This window comes from Mus caroli, unplaced genomic scaffold, assembly GCF_978045245.1.
Source record: "Mus caroli unplaced genomic scaffold, Mus_caroli_1 scaffold_4, whole genome shotgun sequence".
Taxonomy (NCBI): domain Eukaryota; kingdom Metazoa; phylum Chordata; class Mammalia; order Rodentia; family Muridae; genus Mus; species Mus caroli.
In genome coordinates this window covers 23,235,570-23,249,527 of record NW_028227259.1, presented here as the reverse complement: position 1 = coordinate 23,249,527, position 13,958 = coordinate 23,235,570, and the positions used below count along the sequence as shown (strand labels likewise).

General features: G+C 49.5%; 1 protein-coding gene across 4 annotated transcripts in view; it reads left to right on the top strand.

Moving 5' to 3' along the window:
* The window catches only part of Prkag2 (protein kinase AMP-activated non-catalytic subunit gamma 2), a 243,021-nt gene that overhangs the window by 146,589 nt on the left and 82,474 nt on the right, over positions 1-13,958 (top strand). The window lies entirely within an intron of this gene.

Genomic DNA, 13,958 nt, shown 5'->3' with positions numbered 1-13,958 from the left:
AGAGCCTTGGTCAGAGTCCCATGGCAGCTGGTTGTGGCCAGTCTCCTGGAAGGGAATGCCCACACTGGCCACCAGCCATTGCCCAGGGGGAGCACACCACAGGGGCAGTAGGCAAGAGGACATTCAGCACAGTGTCCCTAATGCCAGCCCTGGCCTTCTCCTGCACGCTGAGCATGGCCCTCCCAGGAAGGGTTTAAGCCACTGTGTCCTCACACGGAAGTGTGTTCTGGTTTCTCTAGATTGCTGCATACCTGGAAAGCAGACACACCTTGGGAGGGACCGTAGCTTAAAGCCCATCTGGGGCCATCTACCACTTTCTCACCTGCTCTGAGCCCAGAGCCTGGAGGATCAGATGGTCTAAGGGAGTGTCTATAGGGTGAAGCTGCCTGCCAGGAAGAGGTGCAAGGTGGACAGGCCATTAGGAGGTAGTTCAGGGGCTGGAGACAGGGCTCAGCAGTGGCTGCTCTTGCAGGGAAACCAAGTTTGTCTCCCAGAACCCACAGGATGGTTCACAATTGTCCATCACTCCAGTTCCTGTGGGTGGGACATTCTCTTCTGGCCTTCTCTGGCACTGAACTCATGTGGTACACAGACACACATGCAGGTAAGTAAAAGTAAATATTTAACAAGAGAGGTGGAGATGACTTGGGAAGCCATATTTATATGTATGGGCTCCTGTGAGCTGCTTGGGAGGACCTACCATCACCGGCTCTGAATCAATTCAGATAGGTATAATTTCAGAGTTTAAACTTCTGGTGGCGGGCTCCAGACAGACACTCTGGTTTTCTACTGACTTCTGCCCTGTTCTCCTAACAAGGGTCTATTATAGATTGAAAGACTCCTGTGGTTTGACCAGGAGGTCCATAGCTGGGGGTCTGGTTTGGGAAGATTTTTGGAACCTTTAGGACACAGAGCCTGGCTGGTAGATGTGACCAACTAGAGGCTGGCCTTCAGGTCTGTACCACAGCCCTTCTTCTGGCCCAAGTGTTCTGCTTCCTAAATGACCAAAATATCAACAAGCTGTGCCACAAGCCACCGCCACCACCACCATGGACAGATCCCTTAGCCATAATGCCTTCCCTGCCAAAAATAAACCTCTCCTTCCTGAAACTGCTTCCTCCAAGGGATGTCATCACAGCAATGAGAAAAGTAGCCAAGGTCCCTCAGGATTTTCAGGCTCGGCTATTCAGACTTGCAGAGTGGGCACAGCCCCCACTAGAAACTGGCACTGTGGGAGTCAAACCACTGGTAGGAAAGGGCCCATGGGCATGTCTCGTGATCCCTTGGCACACACATTCTAGAAGCCAAGCTTTGGGGTTGGAAATATCCTGAAGTTACTTCAGAAGCAGAATAAACAAGGAATGTGTGTGCTGGGGTTCAGATGCAGCCCATTACAGTGGGAGGGTCCTGGCTCAGCTGTATTGAGAACCACTTCTCGGTGACAGGAGGGACATGGTGACAGGAGGGACATCGACTGATGGAATGATTGATTGCCTGGTCTACACAAAGTCCTGAATAGCACCGAATAGAACTAGGTGTGGTAGTTTATAGTTGTCATCCTGGGAGGTAGAGGCAGAAGCATCAAGGTCATCTTTAGATACACATAGACTTAGAGGCTATTCTGAACTACATGAAAGTCAGTTTCTCTCTGTCTCTGTCTCTGTCTGTCTCTCTCTCTCTCTCTCTCTCTCTCTCTCTCTCTCTCTCTCTCACACACACACACACACACACATACACACACACACACACAAGAGGGAAAGAAGGATTCTTTCTGGGGAGTCATCCCAGCAGCTAAAACAGTGACTAAGATACTGGTTCAGAACAAAGAACTCACAGAGAGGCTTGAGACGGAGCACCATCCTCAGTGCAATGCGGGAGCACTCCTGCATATTTGGAGACCTGGTGGCCACTTGACCTTCCTTTGACCTTGAGCCACACTCAGCAGAATTAGTTCCAAATTCAGTCACAATGCAGCTTTGCTGCTTTGTGCCTTAGAGATGCCTGGCTGAACTAAGCAGCCAGCCCTGCTGTGGCCACTTCCTGAGTGATGCTATTGTAAACCAATATCTCAGATATCAAGGTTACATTGACTTTTCTGGTCCTGGGTAGACAGCCAGTCTCCATCTAAGAACATATCTGAAGGAGATCTGTGCCACACATTTATGATTCCAAGAGTGACCACAAAAGACCCAGCCAAAGCCACAGCCTTGTACAGAGGCTCTGACAGCCTTGCACAACGCATGCAGGCTGTCAAGGCAAAGACATCTGCCCAGCAGCTGCCTATGCTTAGCTTGGATTGCTACCACCCTCGTTACCGACCCTGATAGCTAGGATACTGGTACAACATTACTTATGGTGTCCTCTTCACTTTGCCTTTAAAAAACAAAAACCAAAACAAAACAAAAACTCCCCCTGCCTCTTTGAATGTGCATATAACTTAATAAAGCCTATGTTTTCTTGTTGTAAAACTTTGCTGGTCCCTATAAATTCATCATCTCTGGATAACCTTCCTCTTGTTGTTTGGATGGACGAGGGTTATAACATCTGAGTGTGAAAGCTCAGTTGGCACAGGAGGGATGCACTGCCATCTGAAGACCTGAGAGGTTACCGGGCTTGCATGGGCTCTAGGTTGAAGCTTCACCTCTCAGAGCCTGGATCTCCTCCATTGCAGAAAGAGGTGACAGGAATGGGCTAACAAGTGCCCAGTGGATAAAGGCACTTGCTGCCAAGCCTAACGACTGTGTTCGATCCCTGGGAATAGACTCATGTGGTGGCTTGACAGTCCCTGAAGTTTTCCTCGGACCTCTGTGAATGCCTGCAGCATACATGTATCTGTGTGTACACACACAAATAAATATAATTATTTTAAGGTAGATGATAATAGCTGAAAAGATAGCTCAGTTAGTAAATTGCTTGCTATGTAAGCATGAAGACCTGAGTTCTGCTCTAAAAATGCCAGATGCAATACTTCATGCTTATAACCTCAGTGCTGGAGAGACACAGATACATCTCAACTCTCCCAGTAGCCACAATACCCTCTGCTCAGTGTGTTACATTGAACTCTCCAAGGGCAGACATCCAGGTCTGCCCAGAACAATGATTTTTGTGAAACCTTCCAAGGCAGGCAGGCAGAATTTTCCAAGATCAGTGGGAAAACTCACATATGTTTATTAGAGATCGTGACCTAGAGCGTCCCTTGCACAGACTGATCAACTCCAGCCTGGGGTGCTCCTAGATCACACTTGTGCTAGAGCAGGATCAGCCAGACCTTCCTGGGGAGCAGAAGAGCAACCTGTTCTCTCCCAGTGGCCATGGAGCCTAACTCTACCCAAGTTGAGTTAAGGGCCAAGAAGAGTTTAATCTAGGGGACACAAGGAAGACCTAGAAGCCACTCATGAAGCTCAGACCTCAGGGTCAGGCCTGTGCCTGGGGACTACCAGGCCCTCAAGTTCTTGGAGTTTTGTGTGTGTGTGTGTGTGTGTGTGTGTGTGTGTGTGTGTGTGTTTGTTTGTTTGTTTTTATTTTGTTTTTGTTTTGTTTTTTTGAGACAGGGTTTCTCTGTATAGCCCTGGCTGTCCTGGAACTCACTTTGTAGACTAGGCTGGCCTTGAACTCAGAAATCTGCCTGCCTCTGCCTCCCAAGTGCTGGGATTAAAGGCGTGCGCCACCACGCCTGGCTGGCCCTCAAGTTCTTACTATAGACTGCCTAATGATGGAGCTTCCATCCTCTCAAACACAGGGCTAAGGCCACCCTAGATTTCCTAGCCACCTTGGCCTCCTCTGGAGGGCAGTGGAGGGAACAAAGGATTCCCCTCCAGGATTTCCACTTAAGTTATCTACCTTGTTGAATCTGCACACAGCCCAGGGAAGTTTCTCTTGAGCCAGCACTGACCAGACAGTCAGTGTGCTAGGCACAAGCTGTGTCTACTGAAGCACGTGAGGTTTGCCACCTGGACACGGCCTAGCTGCAGTCCAGCGCCTCCCTGCTGAACGTGCCTGAGCTGGTGGGGACAGGGATGAGTTCCACAGCATAGTCGGCACCTGCTGACCAGCCCTAGCACGAGAGACTGAGCCTTTGCTCTCACTGACCTGGTCATGGAGCACTGGCACATACGGGCTTCCATTGGGAAGTGAGCAGAGTATGTTGCTCAGGGACTCAGCAGGGGAGAACACAGCTGCACAGGGCTGAGTGGAAGGACCCTTCCAGAGCCCAAGATCCACAGAGCTCATGTGTGGTTTACTTTAATGTCAACCTGACACAGGCTAGAATCATTTAGGAAGAGGGAACCTCAACGGAGAAATGCCTCCCCCAGAGTGACCTCTGAGCAGGCCTTTGGGAGCATCTCCGTGGTTCATGATTGATGTGGGTGGGCACGTCCCATGGGGTATGTGGTGTCGTCCCTATAGTCTATCCATTGGTCCTGAGTTGTATAAGAAAGCAGGTTACATGTCTTCATTGGGGTTTTACTGCTGTGAACAGACACCATGACCAAGGCAAGTCTTATAAATGACAACATTTAATCGGGGCTGCCTTACAGGTTCAGAGGTTCAGTCCATTATCATCAAGATGGGAACATGGCAGCGTCTAGGCAGGCATGGCGCAGGAGGAGCTGAGAGTTCTATGTCTTCATCCAAAGGCTGCTAGTGGAAGACTGACTTCCAGGCAACTAGGGTGAAGATCTTAAGCCCACACCCACAGTGACACACCTATTCCAACCAGGTCACACCTATTCCAACAAGGTCACACCTCCAAATGGTGCCACTCCCTGGTCCAAGAATATACAAACCATCACACTAAGCAAGCCATAAGATGCATATCAGTAAGTAGCATTCCTCTGTGGCCACGTGCGAGCTGTGGTTCCTGCCTCCAGGTTCCTGCCTGTGTTCCTGCCCTGGCCACTCTGTGAACAGGGACTTGGGATATAGAAGCCAAATAAGCCCTTTCCTCCCCAGGTGGCTTCTGGTCAGTGTTTTTATCACCACGGTAGAAACATAGCTAAGACAGGGATGGAGGATATAAATACAGCTATTCCAGTACATTATTAAAATGCAGCAGAGTATGGAACAAAGTCCTTTGCTTGCAGGGTCTCTTATCTGCCCTGGGAGTTGCCAGACTGGTTAAATTAGCATGTTCCAGGGATCCAACTGTCTCTGCTCACAGCGATAGGTTTATAAGCATGCACTTGCAGGTCCAGTTTTTAATGTGGGTTCTGGGATCACACTCAGGTCCTAACACACACAGTAGGCACTTTACTGACTGAGCTAACTTTTAACAGTGCTGGATTTCATGTATGCTAGGCAGACACTCTACCAATGAATAGTCATATCTTGAGCCCTTGAGGAACCTTTGAAAGGGGCTGGAGCAGGACACAGACATCACAACAGCCTTGAGTCGCTGTGCTCAAGTGTTCTGATGTCTCCAGTATCCTATAACGTCACTGAGAAATTCACAGGTGGTACCCACTAAAATGGATCTAAAGAACAAAGACCATTACACAAAATCTATGAGCTCTCTTGCCACTTGCCTGGGCTTCTCAGATGTCATGGGTCTTCACTATGCAGGGGTTACTACTCTGACAGTGCCCTTCTCAAGCCTGCCCATCAGTCAGGGTTCAGGGTCTTAAATTCCCATCTGGAGCAGCTGAGAGTTCTATTGCCTGTCATCTACAGTTGGGCTTGTGTTTTCACTGTGAACACCTCCAGGGGGCATGATGGAGCAATGAATAGCAATTATGCACAGACTGTCCATATCAAAAGGAACCCAGATCCAAGCCATAGTCCTTGTCCTTCATAGTGTTGGGGTGTGATTAGCGAAAGGAAGGAGAGAATTCTATGAAATACACGTAAGAAGTGGTCAGTGTTTTACCGTGTGGTTCCAGATGAGGGACCTGAATTCTCACAAGGACAAGGCGGCCCATGAGCAGCAGCATCAAGGGGGAAAAGGCACAGAGTCAGGGTAGAACCTTAATCCTGATGGTGTGGCCCAAGGACCCTTGTAGTCACTAAGGATAATTCACAGGTTCTGATGGACTAGATATTATCCATAACATATATATGATATATGTTATATTGAGTACACATACATATTATATAGAAGTATATATTCATAGCATGTTATGTGTAACATATCCTTAGTAATATATGTATTTCAACCAAAACCACATATTAACTAGGCTAAATGAAAAGCAGATACTTGAAACTGGCATACTTTCTTGGCCCATGTATTAAAGGAATTTTAATTCATAAAAATACATTCTATTCCTTTTCCTTTGTTTTATTTTAAATATATATTAGTGAGAAAATGTTAATATCTGTAGTTCTGAAAACTGACTGAGGATGCCAAGGAGCTGTTGTTATGTGGGCATAAGCATCTCTATCCATTGTATTAGAAATTAAAACTGAGCCAGGCATGGTGGTGCACACCTTTAATCCCAGCACTCGGAAGGCAGAGGCAGGCAGATTTCTGAGTTCAAGGCCAGCCTGGTCTGCAGAGTGAGTTCCAGGACAGCCAGGGCTACACAGAGAAACCCTGTCTCGAAAAAGAAACCAAAAAAAAAAAAAAAAAAAAAAAAAAAAGGAATTAAAACTGAGGGCCTATGAAATACTGATTCATTTACAAATGACAGAGATAATGTTGAAGTAAATGGTGTATTTTTAGAAAGTGTAAAGGGTCCAGAAACCAGTGTGTTTACTTACAGGGCAGCAGCAGGCACAGGCTTAGGCTCCACCCAGAGTCTGGAGCTTGGGATGAGGACAGGTGGAATGGGCTGAGATCCCTCTAGAATGCGTCCCACAGAGGCAGGAGATGGAGAAGTGGCCTAGAAGAGTGACCTAGCAACTCAAATTGTAGGTTAGAGAAAAAGGGGGGGAAATGATAGAAGTCATGGGTGGGAGATAGCCACATGGGAAATACCGCTGGAGAAAAGAGGATCTACTAGCCTAAAAGTCACCTTGGTGTAATATGCCCAGGGAACAATGTAACTGGGCGAGCTAGTGTGTAGGCGTGGGCTTGTGTTTTTATGTTAGGTTGCTTGGGGTTGCCTGGTCATTTGGTCTTTGAGATAGGGTCTCATTTATCTTAACCTGCCCTCAAACATGGTTTCATATTTAAAGACAACCTTGAGCTTCTGATTCTCCTGCCTCCAGCTCTCACATGCTGCGATGACATGCCTGCTCCACCCTGCCCAGATTTATGGGATGCTGGGGATAAAAAACCAATGCCTTGTGTGTGTTAGAAAGCATTGTACCAACTGAGCCGCGCATGCAGACTCAGAAGCAATCCTTGTGACCTATGGCTCTTCTTAAACTCCTGTGGCTGGGATGTCACGTTGTCCTGGCACCCCTTAGGAGGGCCTCCCAACTGCATCTGGGCTGACCCTGCCTTAAGGGGTACCAAGCGTTGGGTGTGCTGTGGACTTCCAAAAGGGAGGCCCCCCTATCTGCTAAGGAGGGAAGGCTGCTGCTACCCTCACGGTGCCATGGTGGAGGGAGCCCAGGTCGAGGGTGGCTGGAAGTAGACTCCATTAAAGTTCAGCTGCCACCCTTCTGCCAGAGTCAGGCGATCAGAGATGGCTGAGTGGACTTGGGTTCCAGACGGGCTGCCCCTCTTCTGGGATTTGTATTAATGGCGCCTGCTGGCTATCCAGTGCACGCGTTGTTGGGCATTTTTGATGAGTTAGTGGGTAAATCCAGGCTCAGAGCTTCTGAAGCCACGCCTCTGCTTCAGCCTTGCCCAGCAGCCTGGAAGGCCAGTGCTCACTTCTCTCCATTGACATCTCTGTCCTGCCTTCTCCCTCTCACAGCCATGGTCTAGCATGGCCAGCCAGGCCCTGTAAAGTCACCTGCTCATGGCTCCCTGGTGTCTGGAGACACTTGCCTGGCATTCTGTGTGGCTGCCAGGGTCCATTTCTGTTCACTCACTAGGCTTATTCATGTACTTGGCAACAGTTAGGGGGGAAAATCAAAGCCATTGTTCAACCTCGGAGCTGACAACTGCCCACAGCAAAACCCCTCAGAAGCAGGGAGGGGGGATGCCTTCTCAGAGGAGACCTAACAAGGGAACCATCTGGGTCCCTTTTGGGGTTGCTACGGGCATTGCCCACCTGGTATGAAAGCCACCTGCACTGGAAACTATCCGTGTTGCTCTCTAGGTCAAAGGCCCAGTCTCCCCGTGTCTCAGAGGACCTGCCCACCTCTGGCTATAGGCTGGCTGCTCCTCTCTGAGCCCCTCCTACCTCGGGCACATAAGCATTCAACACAGGATGGCTCAGAGGGGCTGGGTCTGCTTCTGGTTTTGCTTTTGTTCCTCCCCCCCACCCACCACCACCATACCTAGAGTGGGTCTCTGGCTTCCCCTTCCTGCTGTACCAAGCTGGGCCCCAGCAGCGGCTGAGAGCTACTGATATGCAGAGGCGGCACTTGCTCTTGTAGAAAGCCAAACTGTAGTCTGTCCAGAAAGAAAGCAGTAACAATCTCGGGAAACAGCACACGCCCCAGGATAGCTATGACCGTGGGCTAGCACAGTCATAAACTCACCTAAAACACTATGCGATTCTTTTACGATTTTATTTTGTAGCTTGATGGTGTGGTTATTGAGCATAATCTTTACAAATGACAGCACCCATCCCAACATCAAAAGGCTGGACATGCCACACCTGAGAGTTGTAAAGGGAATGGAGACAGGAAGCCCTTGACCCATGATTTACTAATGGTGACACCAGTATTCAAACAGAAAATCACCTAGGAATGTCCTCACCAGCCTAACAACCATCCCTAATTACTGAGAAGCCAGCACCCACGTGGTGACAATTGATCTTTGTCCCTCTCTTTCTGCCAGCTTGGATCAAAAGCTGCCTGCCCAAGGCCACCCAGTATGGAGAACACTGAGCGTCCCAGGCCAAGCCCCCTCTGCACAGCCTTCCCTGTTCTTTAGCTCTTCTTCCTGCCCTTTCCAGGCACTGGGCACCTCCAGACTCTGTTCCTGTAGGTGTTGCTGTGGAGACCCTCCTCCTGAGAAAGTTCACATGGCTGAGATAGAATTTTACATGATTTTGCATCTTTGGTCCTGTCCCTTGGTGGCATATCAATTTAGTTACAGTAAAGGAGTTTGGGAGCTGTAGTCAGGACATATGAACTCATTTGTTTACTCGACAAAAAGAGGTGCATCAGTACTTAAATGTGCTCTGTCCACAACTCCTTCATTTGAGGTGCAGGTGCCTGAGGAGCTGGTGAGCTCATTAGAATGTAAGGCAGGACTCTGCAGGCAGCAGGGCACTGGAGGGTGGATCACCCACCAGGGAGAGGGGGGCGTATGTTTTACTCTAGAAAGGTTCTGGCTGTGCCCGACACTGATCACATGTTCTCTGTATTTGCTTGTGTGAGCCTTGCCCTACATCTGGCATGTCACCTGTCCCCTCACCACACACATTCCCTTCCCCCTTTGCCACGGTCCGTAATCTGGACTGTTCCCTAGTGACCCACATTTTAAAGACTGGGTCCCCAACTTGGTGCTAGTGGGAAGTTTGTGGAAGTTTCAGCAGTAGGGCCTGGTGGGATTTTTTTCAGTCATTGGAGATGTCTCCTTGAAGGAATCTGTGGATCTCAGTATCTTCATACTTCTCTCTGTGACCTGAGCATAAGGTGGAGAGTGGCCACGCATTTTTTGTCACATTCTGCCACCACTAGCGCAAAGCAGCAGGACAGCCTGTCATGAACTAAAACTGAGCCAGGTTCATCCTCTTCTCTTGTTAAGTCGCTCTGTCTGGGGTATAGGTTGCAGTCATAGAAAGCTGCTTGACAAAGCCTGTGGAGTCACTGTGCATTTGTGTCCCTGTGGGAGTCCTGGCTAAGGATGGAAAGCAGGGCAGAGGTGAGGCACCCATGACCTTGGCAAGAGTCGGGGGAGCCACAGTGTCCATCCCAGCAGAAAAGGCCACGCTGTTGCTCCTCACCCACTCAGGCTGGCCCAGTCACACACACACACACACACACACACACACACACACACACGGCCTCCAGCCTCCTCTCCTGGCCTCCGATGTGGGGTTAGGATCTTCCAGCATTTACACAAACCACCTACACGCAGTCAGGCTTATGGGAGAAGCTTGATGGTTCGTGCCTTTGTGCGCCCTCTTGAGCAAGCTGCCTTTGTTGTCTTCCAGCGGTTTGCACTGTGGTGATGATCATTGGCCAACCAAAGAACCAGCAGGTTGTGTGTTCCCTGTCAGTGAGGTCATTCACCCAACAGTGACTGGGCCTCCTCTAGGAGAATGGTGTGAGTAGAGAGCTTCTTGCAAAGATGGACAGACAGACAGATGTGGAAACAGAGAGAAAGGGAGGGAGCCTTACTGTGCAGGCAGCAGTCTTCTCAGGATGACAAGGCCCGGTCTCTAGCTCTGGTAGAAGCTGCACAGAGCTAGAGGGAGAACTAGGGCAGGGTGGGCATGTGCTTACACACATGGCTGGCCAACTGCTCATAAAAGAATAATGGACAAATTGGGTAAATTTCAAAATACATTAATACACACCTGTAGAATTCCTTCTCTTGCTGCCATGACAAACGTATCTGACAGGAACAGTTGTAAGGAAGGGACTCTCAGCTCTCGGTGAAGGTGCAGTACATTGTAGCGGGGAAGGCAGAGCAGCAGGGGAAGGAAGGTGGTCACACCACTTCTGCAGTCTGGAAGCAGAATGAGTGCTGACGCACAGCTTTCTCCTTTGTTCAGTCCGGGACGCCCAGCCCATGGGATGATGCTACCCAGTTAAACCTCTCCAGAAAACAACCAGAGATATGTTCCCATGGTGATTCTAAATACAGTCAAATTGACAGTGGAGATTAAACATCACTATAGCCACCACAGAAAGCATAGGAGCAGAAAGAAGTGTCCGTGAACAGCTTTCCCTCTGGTTGCTCCCTTCCCTGGATCCTTCCGGGGAGGCTGCAGACATACACAGATCGTCAGGATGTGAACAATGTATGTATAAAACCCTTTCCCACTTCTCAAGAACTCCAGATGGCATCATCCCATGCCAAGGGATGCCTCTTCTGCTTCCCAGCCTCCTCACGTGGAGGAGACGGAGAGGCCGATTCCTTCCCATCAGGCTCTGTACTGCAGTCACTCACCCCACACTTGATAAGCAATTAGCACTGTAATAATCCGGGACACTCGGTGAGGAGAAGCAGCTCTGAGAAGTAAACTAACATATCTGTCTGTGTGAGCCTGGGTGTGTGTTCATCTAGGGATCTGCAGGCATGTGCAGGTGCCCATGTGTGTGCTCAGAGGGCTGCAGGCATGCACAGGTGCCCATGTGTGTGCTCAGAGGGCTGCAGGCGTGCACAGGCGCCCATGTGTGTGCTCAGAGGGCTGCAGGCGCTCAGAGGGCTGCAGGCATGTGCAGGTGCCCATGTGTGTGCTCAGAGGGCTGCAGGCATGCACAGGTGCCCATGTGTGTGCTCAGAGGGCTGCAGGCATGCACAGATGCACATGTGTGTGCTCAGAGGGCTGCAGGCATGTGCAGGTGCCCATGTGTGTGCTCAGAGGGCTGCAGGCGTGCACAGGCGCCCATGTGTGTGCTCAGAGGGCTGCAGGCATGTGCAGGTGCCCATGTGTGTGCTCAGAGGGCTGCAGGCATGTGCAGGTGCCCATGTGTGTGCTCAGAGGGCTGCAGGCATGCACAGATGCCCATGTGTGTGCTCAGAGGGCTGCAGGCGTGCACAGGCGCACATGTGTGTGCTCAGAGGGCTGCAGGCATGCACAGGTACACATGTGTGTGTTCAGAGGGCTGCAGGCATGCACAGATGCCCATGTGTGTGCTCAGAGGGCTGCAGGCGTGCACAGGTGCCCATGTGTGTGCTCACAGGACACCCTTGGGTTTGCTCTTCAGGTGGTATACATCTTGTTTTACTTGTGTGTTATTTGTTGTTTCTTTGTGGAGACAAGGTCTTGCACTTGGCCTGGAATTTTCCAAGCACGCTAAGTCAGCCACTGAGATCCTCCTGTCTCTCTCTTACAAAACTTGGATTACAGGCATGCACTGCTATGCCTGGGTTTGATTGTTTAGTTTGAAGTGTTTTCTGGAGATCAAATTCTGCTCTTCATTCTTGCAAATCACTTTGCAGACTGAGCCATCTCCCTAACTCCACATCTGTAGTTTTGATCAGCAAAAATGACCTCCAGGGAGGTACATATTCTATGTCTTTGAAAATGTGTATGTGGGTTGGACCAGAAAGCCTAAGTGAAGATTAGGTGGAGTTCCAGTCCGAGGGAAGTTTGATTCTGTTCCGTCGACACTGAATGTCAGTGCTTTCTGTCATAGAGGGCCAAGAAGGACAAGGGGGAGTTGGAAATAAATCATCAGGAACTGCCCCTACCTCGACACACGGAGGCCCCGACCTTAGGAGGGCTTGCCAGTAAAGATCCATAGAATGAGTATGTGGCGCAGGTGTCTGGTTTTTCTGTTGTTGTTGTTGTTTTCTGACCTACCTGGTCCACCCTGCTGTGATGCACCTCATCAGTCCCCATCCTGTGCCCATGGGGTGGGGAGGGTTATGGATGCCCACAAGGGAGGCAGCAAGGCAGGACTCAAGGTCTGGCACTGACTGTAAGGATGTGAACTATTTCCTGTTTAATAATTACAAGGGAAGCCTGCTCTGACCTCACTATGAGGGGGTAGGCTGACACCCTGCTGAAGACTTGGTCAGCAACATCGTGAGTTCAAGGCCAGCCTGGGGTATATGAGACCCTATCTGAAAGAAAAACAAAAGTCCAAAATGAAGACATGGGCAGTGGCACATTTCCTCCACAGTGTGCAGGGCAGGGTCCATCCCTTCTCTTCTGGCCTCTGGTATTGACACCCATCCTTGCCTCCTCATAGTTGTGCATGCATAGTCACTGCTCAAAAGATCTCCAGCATCTCCTCCACCTCGTGTGTGTGTGTGTGTGTGTGTGTGTGTATTCTTTTTTCTTTCCCTTTTTTTTTGTTTGTTTGCTTGTTTGTTTTGAGTCAGGGTCTCACTATAGAGCCCTGGTTGACCTGGAACTCACTATGTAAGCCAGGCTGCCCTCAAATTCCCAGAGACCTACCCATTATGTGGCTAATACACCCAATTATGTTGCCAGCTAACTAGGGTCAGATGTGTCCCTAGAAGCATACATTGCAGACTACTGCCCAGTACTGTGAATGTGACTTTGTTTAGAGATAGGAGTTTTTCAGGTTAGTCGTGTTTGGGTGAGGTTCTGTTGGGTTGTGGTGGGCCTGATACCGTATGGTAAGTGTCCTCATAAAAGAAGAGATATTGGGCATGGTAGCACATGCCTTTAATCCCAGCAGTCAGGAGGTAGAGATAGAGGCGTGCAGGATTATATAATCAGAAATGTTTACATCCCCCATCTCTTGTGTGCATATTCGGGGGAGGACTACATGTGTGTACATGGATGCCAGAGGTCATCTTTGGGTATCCTCTAAAGGGACCACAGAGTAGGTTAGGCTGGCTGCCTGAGCGCCAAGGATTTGCCTTTTTCTGCCAACACTCCCCAGTGCTGAGAGTGTAAGTGTGTACCACCCTACCAAGCCTGACTTTCTTACGCGACTCCAAGCTCAGGTCCTCTTGCTTGCAAGGCAAGCACCTTCTGGTTCACTCATATTGTCTTGTGACTTCTGCAGCAGGACCTTGGTTCTGCCGAGCACTCTATATATCTCCCTATAAGCAACCTCCACCAATATGGCTCTGTAATGTTTGCTGTGGGCATATGCATGGTGGGGAAGGAGAAGAGGGCGAGCAGTATTGGCCAAGGGGAGAGCGAGGCCATGTGGAGGGTGAACAGTCAGGACTGTATGACTTCCCCAGCACTGCTCACACCTCAGCATGGAGGTAAGGGTCTTTCTGAACTCTGAACTTGTAAGAGGCTATGAATACTCTTATTAAACTCTGCCTTTATTTTTACATTTACTATTTCAGA